The 12,944-nt window shown below is 44.0% G+C and overlaps 1 long non-coding RNA gene across 1 annotated transcript in view; it reads left to right on the top strand.

Annotated features, from left to right (window-relative positions):
• The window catches only part of LOC120395209, a 38,317-nt gene extending 27,234 nt beyond the window's left edge, over positions 1–11,083 (top strand). Inside the window, exons 4-7 of the long non-coding RNA XR_005592522.1 lie at positions 3,978–4,018; positions 5,831–6,053; positions 7,049–7,179; positions 10,819–11,083. This is a non-coding gene — a long non-coding RNA (uncharacterized LOC120395209). The remainder of the gene's footprint in view (positions 1–3,977; positions 4,019–5,830; positions 6,054–7,048; positions 7,180–10,818) is intronic.
• The last annotated feature ends 1,861 nt before the right edge of the window (positions 11,084–12,944 follow it).

Raw genomic sequence — 12,944 nt, 5'->3', positions numbered from 1 at the left:
ACTTGTGGACACCAGAACTGGATACAGTATTCCAGCAGCAGTTGCACCAGTGCCAAATACAGAGGTAAAATAACCTCTCTAACACCTACTTGAGATATCCCTGTTTAGGCTCCCAAAGATTGTATATGCCCTTTTGGCCACAGTGTTGCACTGGGAGCTCATGATCAGCTGATTATCCACCAGGACTCACAAATCTTTTTCAGAGTCACTGTTTCCCAGGGTAGAGTCCCGCATCATGTAAGTATGACCTATGTTCACATTTACATTTAGCCATATTAAAAAACATAGTGTTTGCTTGCAACCAGCTTATCAAGCGATCCAGATCATTCACCTGCACGTCCACCAATGTAATATACGCCATCATATGCCAGCAATGTCCCTCTGCTATGTACATCGGCCAAACTGGACAGTCCCTACGAAAAAGGATAAATGGACACAAATCAGATATTAGGAATGGCAATATACAAAAACCTGTAGGAGAACACTTCAATCTCCCTGGCCACACAATAGCAGATTTAAAGGTAGCCATCTTGCAGCAAAAAAACTTCAGGACCAGACTTCAAAGAGAAACTGCTGAGCTTCAGTTCATCTGCAAATTTGACACCATCTACATTTTTATATATATTTGAAAATGTATAAAACATCCAAAAATATATAAATGATATTCTATTATTAACAGTGCAATTAATCACGCAATTAATCACGATTACTTTTTTTAATTGCATGATTAATCACAATTAATTTGTAATCACTTGACAGCCCTAATATATATGTATTTTTCATATATTATATATATATGTTATTTTTATGGTTGCCTTCACTTCCCCTCTAAATCTGTTTTTTTTTAAACCAATACCACCTCCTTTCCTGATTGTGGAATTATGGCTTTTTGGGCCACAAGTAAAGTGTTCTTAAATAATTTACAAGTATTATTCACTTTTTTAAATTAAATTCATCCTCCCAGCTGATATGGCTCATTATTTTTTTCAGCTTTGTGAAGCTGGCCCCTTTAAAGCACCAAATTTATATATTACTTGTTTGGACTTTAGTCTGTTTGCTCATTAAATGTGATTGAGTCATGATCACTTGTACCTAAGTGACCATTAATTTTAATTATGTGCCCTGTGTAAAGAGGACAAAAGATCCCATAATGAATGTTTGTCATGGTCCCTAATATACCCTCTGGAACCCCATGTCATTAGAAACATTTAAACATTTTTTCTCTTAAATTAATGCACTGTAATGCTTAAGATTAAGAGCCCTGAAGGCTAAAGTTCTCTATGCACAGAATAGCCCAGGAGTGCTCCATTCTATGTATATGTAAATAGTTAGATAATGTGCCAGCAGATTTTGCTTAAGAATGTGTAGCATAGTTCCTGGGTTTTGTTGGGCCAATAAAACTTTTTGTTATTGTGCTCTATAAATGGCTACATTTACGTGCTACTCTTTACATGGAGATCTTAACTTCCAGACAGAAGTGATTTTCAGATCCCAGTTTTCCTACTTGAACCCCTAAATTAAGGTGATTGGTTGTGCATTAAGCACTCAGATTGGTACACAAGTACCTGAAAGAGATAAATGAGTGCCTGTTTGATCATTTGTATTCCAAATATGAAACTGGACAGCATTTGAAAATTAAGCCCATTGTCACAATTGACCCAGACTATATTAGAAATGGGGACTTAAAAATGTATGTCTCCAACATCCATTACTTCATCTCCTAAGCTAAGCTGCCCCTTGATGCTTAAACAAGAATAGAAATCATTTCCATTATAATTAGATTAATCCTTCTTCCTGAGGACACAAAAAGAAATGCCCAGCTAGGCAGATATTTTAATAGTGCTAATTATTTTATCTTTTTTTTTTTAAAGAAACAAATATAAATTGAACTTTGTTGTTTATACAGGAAACTGGTGGCAATTGTACAAAGAGAAATAAGATTGATAATAATTTGCACCTCTGTAGCACTGAGGATCCCAAAGTGCCTTACAAGGATTAGCTAACTGAGCATTTGCCAAAGAATATCGATGAGTGAAGAAAGATCACAGAGGATTTTTAGTGGTCATAGTAACCCATATAAATGTATGGAAGATAAATTTAGGAGCATTGCATTTGCAATTCAAAAAACAAAAACAAAAACAAAAACCCTTAGCTGTGGCCAATGCAAAATGAGTTCGGAAGGTATCAGTCTGGATCCTAGTGGTAAGTGTCCATGTCACAAAATCCACCACCAAAGCTTGTACTCCAACTTTGTTGGAGTCCGGTTTGGATCTCCAGGACTGATGTACATAGAATCATAGTGTTAGCCAAATAGGGCTCGTTTCCCCCCGGAGCTTACCTAATTACACCAAGGAGGCACGGAGAACAGAAAGACGAGTACCACACCCTTTATTGATCGGTCAGCTGAGCGGGTGCTCTCATCGGCTAGTGCCAGAAGAGAGACACACCCTTTATGGCCAAGCGGCCTTCTTTTATAACCAGTAACAAACAACTTAGCCTACGTTCGTCTACGTCATTTGGTTGACCTGTAGAACCTGTACATGTATCTGTTAGGGGATAATTGGGTACACAGGATACATATATCATTTTGTGGGGGACACAAGATACATACAGCTGTTGAGGATACATTTGTCATTCTGAAGGGGACACAAGATACATCTGTTGACCCTTTGTACTAAATACTCTGGAGACTTACATGGGAACACAGCTGCATACACTTGGGGAGCCAACATATACTTGGGGAGCCAAACAAAACTGATAAGCGAAATAGCTGACATAGGTAGAAACACGTCCTTTGTTCTATTGAGTTCTTCAAGCTTTCCAACAATAGTAATGTAGGACCAGAGGGGACCTCAGACGGTCATCAAGTGAGACAGGACCAAATAAACCTAGCCCGTCTCTGACAGGTGTTTGTCCAACCTATTCTTAAAAAACTGCAATGATGAGGATTGCACAACCTCCCTTGGAAGCCTATTCCAGATCTTAATTATCCTTATAGTTAGAAAGTGTTTCCTAATATCTAACCTAAAACTTCTTTGCTGCAGTTTAAACCTATTATTTTTTCTCCAAATTACTTGTCTTCTTCAGTGGACAAGAACAATTAATCACCATGCTCTTTATAACAGCCCTTAACATATTTGAGGACCGTTATCAGGTCTCCCCTCAGTCTTCTTTTCTCAAGACTAAACATGCCCTGATTTTGTAACTATTCCTCATAGGTCAGGTTTTCTAAACCTTTTATCATTTTTGTTGCTTCTCCTTGTGGTGATTCCTATTCCAAGAGTGGGTCCCTACACACTTATGCCTAGAGGTGATCCCTAAAGAAGAGAGTTGAAGCACATTGATAGGACATTACAAATAGACTTACCCTGCCACAGCTCCTGCTACACTTCTTCAGAGTATAAATATCCAGGGGTGTCAATCTGGCAATTTTCTTCAGTGCTAACTTCACACGGAGAGACTCAAAACTGTAAAAAAAAAATTAAAAAGCACTTCTGCTGCCTAAGGGAAGTATGTGATCAAAGAGTTCTTTTAAAATGGTGTTAAAAATTAAAGTGTTAAGTTCACACTGATCCAAGAACGAGATAACAAGCTGGAGGCCTTTTATTTCTTAGCTGCATTTGTTGATAGTGTTAGATTCTAATCCCTGGTAGAGGTTTGTGAACCAAGCAGTGTTATCTTTAATTCAAATCTCAATGTATTTTTCATGGTATGTCTCAGGGGTCCATCCTTTAATGTGCTGAGAACTGCCCAGAAGTACTGAGCCCCCTCACTCCCAGAGAAAGGTTTCATAGAAAAATTCTAACTTCTGTATGGTTTCAGAGTAGCAGCCATGTTAGTCTGTATCCACAAAAAGAACAGAAGTACTTGTGGCACCTTAGAGACTAACAAATTTATCTGAGCATAAGCTAACTTCTGTATGTTTTGCTACCTTGAAGAAATAGTCTCTGGAAAATCTCCATTTTTCTTTCTTGCAGAGCCTATCGTTGCCAACGTGTGCCGTTCTCCACATGGGAAGGTAAAGGTAGTCTTTGTCCTGGTACTTGAACCTTGGATTTTTGCTCCAAAGGTGGTAGGGATTTAGGGATTTAACTCCAACAAAATTCATTGGATGCCTAACTCTCTTAGGTTCCCTTTAAACTCCCAGCCATAATGTATAATGGAAGGCTGAAAGAATTGGGTTTGTTTAGTTTGGAAAAGAGAAGACTGAGAGGGGACGTGATAGCAGTTTTCAGGTATCTAAAAGGGTGTCATAAAGGAGGAGGGAGAAAACTTGTTCATCTTAGCCTCTAAGAATAGAAGAAGAAGCAATGGGCTTAAACTGCAGCAAGGGAGGTTTAGGTTGGACATTAGGAAAAAGTTCCTAACTGTCAGGATGGTTAAACACTGGAATAAACTGCCTAGGGAGGTTGTGGAAGCTCCATCTCTGGAAATATTTAAGAGTAGGTTAGATAAATGTCTATCAGGGATGGTCTAGACAGTATTTGGTCCTGCCATGAGGGCAGGGGCCTGGACCCGATGACCTCTCGAGGTCCCTTCCAGTCCTAGAATCTATGAATCTAAGAATAATGTTATGCCTTCTAAGATAAGGTTAATCACATATTATGCTTCTGACCATAAATCAATCTCCACGCTGGTCAGGAAGGAATTTCTCCACCACCTGCACGTCAACATGGGCTATGGGAGCAGGGATTCATCTTCCTTTGTGTCATATGATGGTGGTAAAGAATCCCAGAGTTGTTTTCTTCTAACACTGAACAAGAAACATTAATAGCATAAAGGAAAAACTGTATTAGCCCTAAAGCCATGCTCTTTCTCTCTCTCTCTCTCTCTCTCTCTCTCTCTCTGTTGCTATCTCTGCTTCACTGTGGTTTCTGCCTATATCTTTTCCCAACCCCACTCTTAGTCTTGCCTGGCTTCCTATTCCGTTTTTAAAGAAACAGTGCATGTATTCTCACACTCTGAAGCATCAACTAGTGGCCACTATCAAAGGCAAAATGCTGGACTTGATGGACAAATGTTCTGATCCAATATGGCAATTTCTTTGTTCCTGCCCTTCCCACATTTCTCTGCCTCATACTCCTGTACAGATGTCTTTTCATGTCTTCTTAATACATCCCTAAAATATCCCAATTTTTACCTGGTGATCTTCCCTAGCAAAAAGCAAACTACCCTCCTTCCCTCTGTAATATTAATTAATATTCATTCATTGATCTGTCTTTATTTTCATTACACCGCAGTATTTGGCAATAGTGCTACATTCCAAAAACTTCATTTTCTTCAATCTGTTGCCTTCGGGGTCCAAATTTCACACTTAGACAGAGCAAAGATATGCCCTGATTTGTTTTTAAATATTTCCAGTATTGTCAAGCTGCTCTATTTGACCGATACTGTTGCAACTGACCTGAAAAGATCACTGGCACCATCTACTGGAGACATGCAAACATGAACATATTTTTAGTTTATTTTTAAATTTTATGCCCAACATGAAGTGTGCAGCAATGATGGCTCTTCAAGACATGTGTCCCTATGGGTGCTCCACTGTAGGTGTGCTTGTGTCCCTGCACTGCTGATTGGAGAATTTCAGTAGCAGTGTCTGCTAGCACCATATAAGTGCTGTGTCTCCCCTGCTGCACCATGAGGCTAATCAGTGCACGTGGGCTAAACGCCCTCGGTTCCTTCTCTACTGCAGAGTCATTGACAAGAACGCTGATGTAAAGGGGAGGAGGGTGGGTTGTGGAGCACCCATAGGTACACACATCTCAAAGAACCATCGTTACTGCACAAGGTAACTTCGTCGAGTAACATCCCTATGGGTGCTCCACTCTAGGTGACTCCTGAGCAGTATCCCTTCTGGAGGGCTGGAACTTTGGAATCGTGTCAGTTACAGATGACAGCACTGTGGAGGCGAAGATGGCATCAGAGGCGGAGTCCCCAGTGATCGTATAAGGTTCTGCGAAAGGGTGGACTGACGCCCATGTCACCACTCTATAGACCTCTGAGATAGGGACATTCTTGAAGAAGGCGACGGATGAGGAGATTGACCTTGTGAAGTGTGTACAAATAGTATCTGCAAACTTGGTAACAGTGTCTGATGCAGTTCGAGACACACTTGGAGAGGGGGACTTCCTGAAAACCTTTGTTCTGTCCAGGTAGAAGGCTAGGGTTCTCCTGATATCAGTGTATATTACAACCTCCCTGTTGTCTTTGTGAGGCTTGGGGTAGAAGGTTGGAAGATGCATCAATTGGTTCATGTGACATGGGGAGGTTACTTTAGGAAGGTATTTTGGATGTGGCCTGAGCATAACCTTGTCCCGAAAGAATACCGTGTTGGGGAAGATGTGCCATCAGAGCTGCTTATTTATCCTATTCTCCTAGCTTAGGTAATCGCTATCACGAAGGGTGTTTTCACTGAGAGGTATGTGAGTGAACAGGAGGCCATGGGTTCGAAGGGAGGCCTGGTCAGTTCAGCACTAGGTTGAGGTCCCATGTGGGAATAGGAAGTCGAGGTTGTGGGAAGAGGTTTACTATACCCTTGAGGAACCTTTGGGTTGTCGGGTGTGACAGCACTGAGTATTCCTCTACTGGTTGGTGGAAGGCTGTTATATCCACCAGGTGGATTCTGAGAGAGCTTAGAGGCAGCCCTGATCTTTTTAGGGCCAGTGCACAGTCTAAGATATGTGGAAGAGTCACGGACGTAGGGGAAATTTGTTGGGAAGTACACCAAATCCGAAACCTGAAGCTGTTTTTCAGGTAAGTATGTCGTGTCAAGGACTTTCTACTGTTTAATTATAATAGTACATCTTTCATCTCCTTCAAACAGGAGCTTTCTAGGTGTTTGAACCAAGGAGGAGCCATGCCTGGGGGTGGAGAACCCCCAAGTTGGGATGTGGGTATGTCCTCTGTCCTGGGAGAGGAGGTACAGAGTGAGTGGGAGAGGGATCAGCAGGCACATCATGAGTTGTGACACCTAAGGCTACCAGGTCTGTCTCGGCCAAGTAACAGTGATCAGAACGACGTGTGCTCCGTCTCTTTTTATTTTCAGCAGGACCTTCAATAGTAGGGGAAAAGTAGGAAAGGCGTAAAGAAGGTCCGCGTCCCAGGGGAGGAGGAGAGCATCGTCCAGGGAGTGTTGTCCTATCCCTGTCTGGAGCAGTAGTGTGGACATTTCTGGTTCAGGTAATTGGCAAACAAGTCTGTGATTGGTGTCCCCCACCGCCTGAACAGATCATGAAGTACTGCTGGGTCTAGCGCCCACTTGTGGTCGTGTGGGAATTTGCAACAGATTGCTCACTATGGAGTTTTGTGTGCTGAGAGGTAGGCTGCTGGCAGCATGATGTCATGGGAGATACACCAGTTCCATAGGCTCATCATCTCCACACAGAGGGAGGGTGACCTGGCTCCCCCTTATCGATTTATATAGTACATGCAGGCTACGTTGTCTGTTAGGACTCTTGTGTGTGATCCTTTGAGCAGTGGGAGGAAGCAGGTGCAAGCATTCCTGACCGCCCTTAGCTCTAGGACAGGGGTAGGCAACCTATGGCACGTGTGCCGAAGGCGGCACGCAAGCTGATTTTCAGTGGCACTCACACTGCCCAGGTCCTGGCCACCAGTCCAGGGAACCCTGCATTTTAATTTAATTTTAAATGAAGCTTCTTAAACATTCTGAAACCTTATTTACTTTACATACAACAATACTTTAGTTATATAGTATAGACTTATAGAAAAAGACCTTCTAAAAAAGTTAAAATGTATTACTAGCACGCGAAACCTTAAATTAGAGTGAATAAATGAAGACTCGGCACACCACTTCTGAAAGGTTGCCGACCCCTGCTCTAGGAGGTTGATGTGAAGGAATATTTCCATGGGTGACCATTCGTCTTGTGTTGTAAGGCCATTTAGATGTGCACCCCACCTTATTGTTACCCGCACACTCTAGGGCACCTCATTCCTCAGGCTCAGGGCATAACCTACTGTGGGTTTATGGGGTCTTTTACCAGTGAAAGACCACACAGTAATATCCTTAGTCTCTATGTATTAACAATCATCAAAACAGAATGCATACGCTAAGCATACAATGCTCACCACTCCCAATAAAGCAGATTCACTTTTCCTGGTGGCTAGTCAGGATTGGGTCAACCGGGGACTCCAGCTTCTGCACGATATAGCTGGCAGAGTGTGGAGGTCTGGCAGCTCTGATCTTGTCCTGGAGTTGGTTCCAAAAGAACTTCCTTTTGGACTCCAGTTTATATAGTGAAACTTGAGTCCTGCTTAGCCATACCTTAACCAAGCATTTTACTAAAATATTACAAAATAATTATTTGATCAATCCTAACATATTGTGAAACAAATCTTTACCCAATAAGACCCCACCACCTTAGTTGATTAAATCAGGGTTTTTCAAACTGGGAATCGGGACCTCTCAGGGGGTTGCGAGGTTATTACATGGGAGGTCGCGAGCTGTCAGCCTCCACCCCAAATCCCGCTTTGCCTCCAGTATTTATAATGGTGTTAAATATATTTAAAAGTGTTTTTAATTTATAAGGGAGGGGGTGTCGCACTTAGAAGCTTGACATGTGAACGGGGTCACCAGTACAAAAATTTGAGAACCACTGACCCTCATAGGGCCCTCGGTTGGAACCCAGTGGAGTGGGTGGGCCTGAGCTCCCCTACCACTGCCCCTCAGCTGGGGAGGATGCTAACCCCTAGGCCACCTAGCCCACTGAGAAACCTACTAAAGGGGGTTTGGTTATTTGACAAAAAATTGAAAGTTTCCATGGACAGCAGACACTTTTGCTAAATTTCCTTTAGTCAAAAATCCAATTTTCCAACATAAAACAGATTTGACAGAAAATATTTGATCATCCCTAAACTGAGCCTGTCCTGTAAGGGGATTGATTAGTTCCTGCTCTCTATGGAAAGACCCTTATTGACTCTAATGACCTTTGGATCACACCATAAGTTCACTAAGTTTGCAATGTTCCTCTTCAACACGATACATTGTCTTGGGGCATTGGTATTCATTGGGGCATTCACCAACAGTTTTTTAGTCCATATCTAGCTTGGGTTTGGTATACATAAAATTATCATCTGTTGGCTGTTCAGTAGCCTGCATGAAATGACCTCTGTGAAAATGTTCATTGGCTGCTCTGAGGTTAAGTGAAATGGAAATCTCAGTCCAGTTCCTAGTGGATTAGGGCCTCCATCGCAAAAATCACCAGCACAACTGACATTCCTATTGACAGTCTCAATGGATAGCATAAGGACTGTAAAAATACAGAGACTAGAGAGTAGCGTCTTAGAGAACAAGGACTGGGAAGGAGTTCCATGCTTCGGGGTGGCATGAGAGAAAGCAATAGGAGTCGTAGGAGAACACAGGAGTCTAGCTCAGAGGAGTACTCATTTAATAGATGATCATGGCCAAGGCTGACGTTTTCTATCTGCATCTGGCCAAGAGGGCCTTTCTCTTGGATGACGCCTTTGCAATCATTATCTACGTGTTTATCACTTAGAGATTAGCCTGTTGATATGTACTCTACATGAGACAACATCTTATATTAATTCCAAACAGATGCTCATGTAGAAAGTGGTAATTTGTGTGAGCACAGGACACCAGTTCCCAGAATCTGCACTGGCTACATGTTAGTTTCTGGGTGGAGCTTAAAATGCTGGTTCTGATCTATAAAGGAGAGAGAGAGAGCATGAGTGTGTGAGACCCTGTCATGGTTGGGACATGCAGAGGGGTTTGAAGTGGAGTTCCCTTGGCTTAGATATAAATTTTGTAGATTTTAAGGCAAGTAGGGACGATTATGATCATATCATTTGACCTCCTGCATAACACTTGCCATAGCACTTCCAGGAATTAATTCCTGCTTCAGGTCCAACAGCTGTGGTTGAATTAGAGCATATCTTTTACAAAAACATTCAATCTTGATTTAAAGATTTCCAGTGATGGGAAATCCACCATGACCCTTGGTAAATTGATCCAATGGTCAATTATCCTCACTGTTAAACATTTGCACTTTATTTGAATTTGTCTAGCTTCAGCTCCCAGTCATTGGATCTTGTTACACCCTTGTCTGCTAGCTTGAAGAGCCCTTTGTTATCAGATTTTTGTTCCCCATGTAGACAGATTCATAGACTTTAAGGTCAGAAGGGACCATCGTGATCATCTAATCTGACCTCCTGCACATCACAGAATCTCAGCCACTCCTGAAATAGACCCCTAGCCTCTGGCTGAGTTACTGAACTTCCCAAATCATGGTTTAAAGACTTAAAGTTACAGAGAATTCACCATTTATTACACTAGTTGAAATCTGCAAGTGACCTGTGCCCCATGCTGCAGAGGAAGGCAAACCCACCTCAGCAATTTTTACTTACAGACACCCCTTAACCTTATCTTTGATAAGCTAAATAGATCGAGTGCCTTGAATCTTTCACTATAAGTTGTATGTGCCAGTCCTTTAAGAGAATACAAGAGGGGGCTGGTTGCAAGACTTTCCCCATCCCTTGACTTTGCAATTCACTTCCTAACTCAGTCTAAATGACCAAATTTGTTGACCTTTACAACCTTTTGCAAAGCTCATCTGTTTGGGGAGGGCTGAGATTTGAATGGGATGGGAGGAATAAAGTTTTGCGGAGGCTGAGGTTGGGAAATTCCACTTTTGTGGACCAATTCCTCTTGTGTGGAGAAAAACTGTTGTTGTCGTAGATTGGATTTTCAATGATCTGCCAAATGTGCTGTCGCATTGGTCACTGGCCCCTTTAAGAGGTAATGCATCCAACTCCACCAGTGTCTCACTCAGATCTTCTCCCCAGGTGGGGAAGTTATTCCAGTCACATGACAGATCATATAGCTAAATCAGTCCAAGCCTAGGGATAAACAAGAACCATCCGGAGAGCCAAAGGAAGAAAACAGGCAGACAACTCAAAGAGAATGCCTACCTGGCCTTAGAAGGAGGGCTATGGACCCCTGAACCAAGGGTGGGAAGAGGTGCTCTGTGAAGCAGGGCTGGAAACTGGCTGCTGGGGAAGATGGCTCGAATCACAACACAGGCCCTGAGCAGGAGAGCTGTGGAAGCATTAGGAGTCCTGAACCAACAGGATGAAGGATTGGAGATTGAGAGGCCAAAGAGTCTGAATTTTGAAAACATTTAATAAATAAGATCCCACAAGTATTCTGGTATGGAGAAAATTATTGAAAGACCCCTGAGGGAACTGAGGGCTGGGTGCTGGCAGGGCCACACTGTGCCACACGGGATTAGCTCCGGAACAGGCCCCTCTTACAGCCGCCTAGTGCCTGTGTTCCTCTTATATGCTGAAATAAAAATAAATAAGGTGAAGCTAAATTGCGCATGTGCCTTTGAAAATCCCCCTCAGAAAAGAGTGTTAGCACAATGGACTTTTATTGGAGTGTTGTTTATTAAATATATGGCCATTTCCCAGCTGCCCCTCAAACTTTTTCATTAGTTAGCAACTTCTTGTGAGTATTATGGCTCAAAGAGGTCTCAAGGATAGAGTTGAATGAGGAGAGCGGGGCCACCTTGGACTGGTATTCCAGGCACAGGGGCAGCACAAAAGAAATGAAGTAGAAAGGCTGCTATCATTAATAGGGTTGCCAGGCATCCCGGTAGAAAAGGGACTTGGCAGCTCCGGTCAGCACTGCTGACCAGGCCGTTATAAGTCCAGCTGGCAGTGCAGCGGGGCTAAGGCAGGCTCCCTGCCTGCCCTAGCTCTGTGTGACTCCCGGAAGCAGCATGTCCTTGTGGCCCCTAGGCGCAGGGGCGTCAGGGGGCTCCGCATGCTGCCCCAAGCTCTGTCTCTGCAGCTCCCATTCGCTGGGAACTGCGGCCAATGGGAGCTATGGGGGCTGTTGCCTGCAGGCAAGGGCAAGGCGCAGAGTCCCCTGGCCGTCCCTGCACCTAGGGGCTGCAGGGACATACCAGCTGCTTCCGGGAGCCTCCTGAGGTAAGCACTGCCCAGCCAGAGCCCGCATCTCAACCCCCTGCCTCAGCCCTGAACCCCCTCCCGGACCCCAATCCCCTGCCCCAGATCAAAATCCCTTCCTGCACCCCACACCCCTCATCCTTGACCCCACCCCAGAACCCGCACCCCCAGGCAGAGCCCTTGCTTCCTTGCACCCCAACACTCTGCCCCAGCCCAGAGCCCCAGCCCACACCCTGAAACCCTCATTTTTAGCCCACCCCAGAGCCCGTACCCCCTGCCCCAGCCTGAAGCCCCTTCCCACACTCTGACCCCCTCCTGCACCCCCAGCCCGAGTCCTCACCCCCCCTTCACTCCAACCCCCTGCCCCAGCCCAGAGCTCCCTCCCACACTTTGAACCCCTCTGCCCCACCTCCCATCCGAGCCCCCTCCTAGATCCCAAACCCCTCATCCCCAGAGCCCACACCCCCAGCCAGAGCCATCACCCCCTCCCCCAGACCGGTCAAAATGAGTGAGTGAGCAGGAAAGCAAGCAACAGTAGGAGGGGGGATGGAGTGAACAGCGGTAGGGCCTCAGGGAAGGGGCAGAGCAGGGGTGTTCAATTTTCTGCAATTAGAAATTTGGCAACCCTAGTCATTAACATAGTGGATTATGGGTGCATAATTATTTAGTAAAGGAGGGAGGGGTATGGTCTAGTTGTCTCTGTTGCAGCAGCCTGAATGCTGGGATCTCCTGACTTCTAGTCCTAGTTCTGTTGCAATGTTCTTTGGAGGGGCACAATTACTCTGTTTCCCCAGCCACAAGATAGGGATAAATACACTATGTACCCTAGCTAACCCTTAGTTACTTAGTGCTTCACACCAGGGTTGAGTGGGTTAGTCGTTGCAAGGGGCCTTCCCCTCATTTGTCATGCCCTCACTGAAACCGAACAGAGTTCTGTAACATTGGTGGACTGAGGCCTCAGATGTCCTACAGATTCTGGATTTCAGCTGTTCATGGGA

The sequence above is a fragment of the Mauremys reevesii genome, linkage group 1 (assembly GCF_016161935.1).
Source record: "Mauremys reevesii isolate NIE-2019 linkage group 1, ASM1616193v1, whole genome shotgun sequence".
NCBI lineage: Eukaryota > Metazoa > Chordata > Testudines > Geoemydidae > Mauremys > Mauremys reevesii.
Note: the sequence above shows the minus strand (reverse complement) of the source record. Positions and strands in the feature narration are given on the sequence as shown.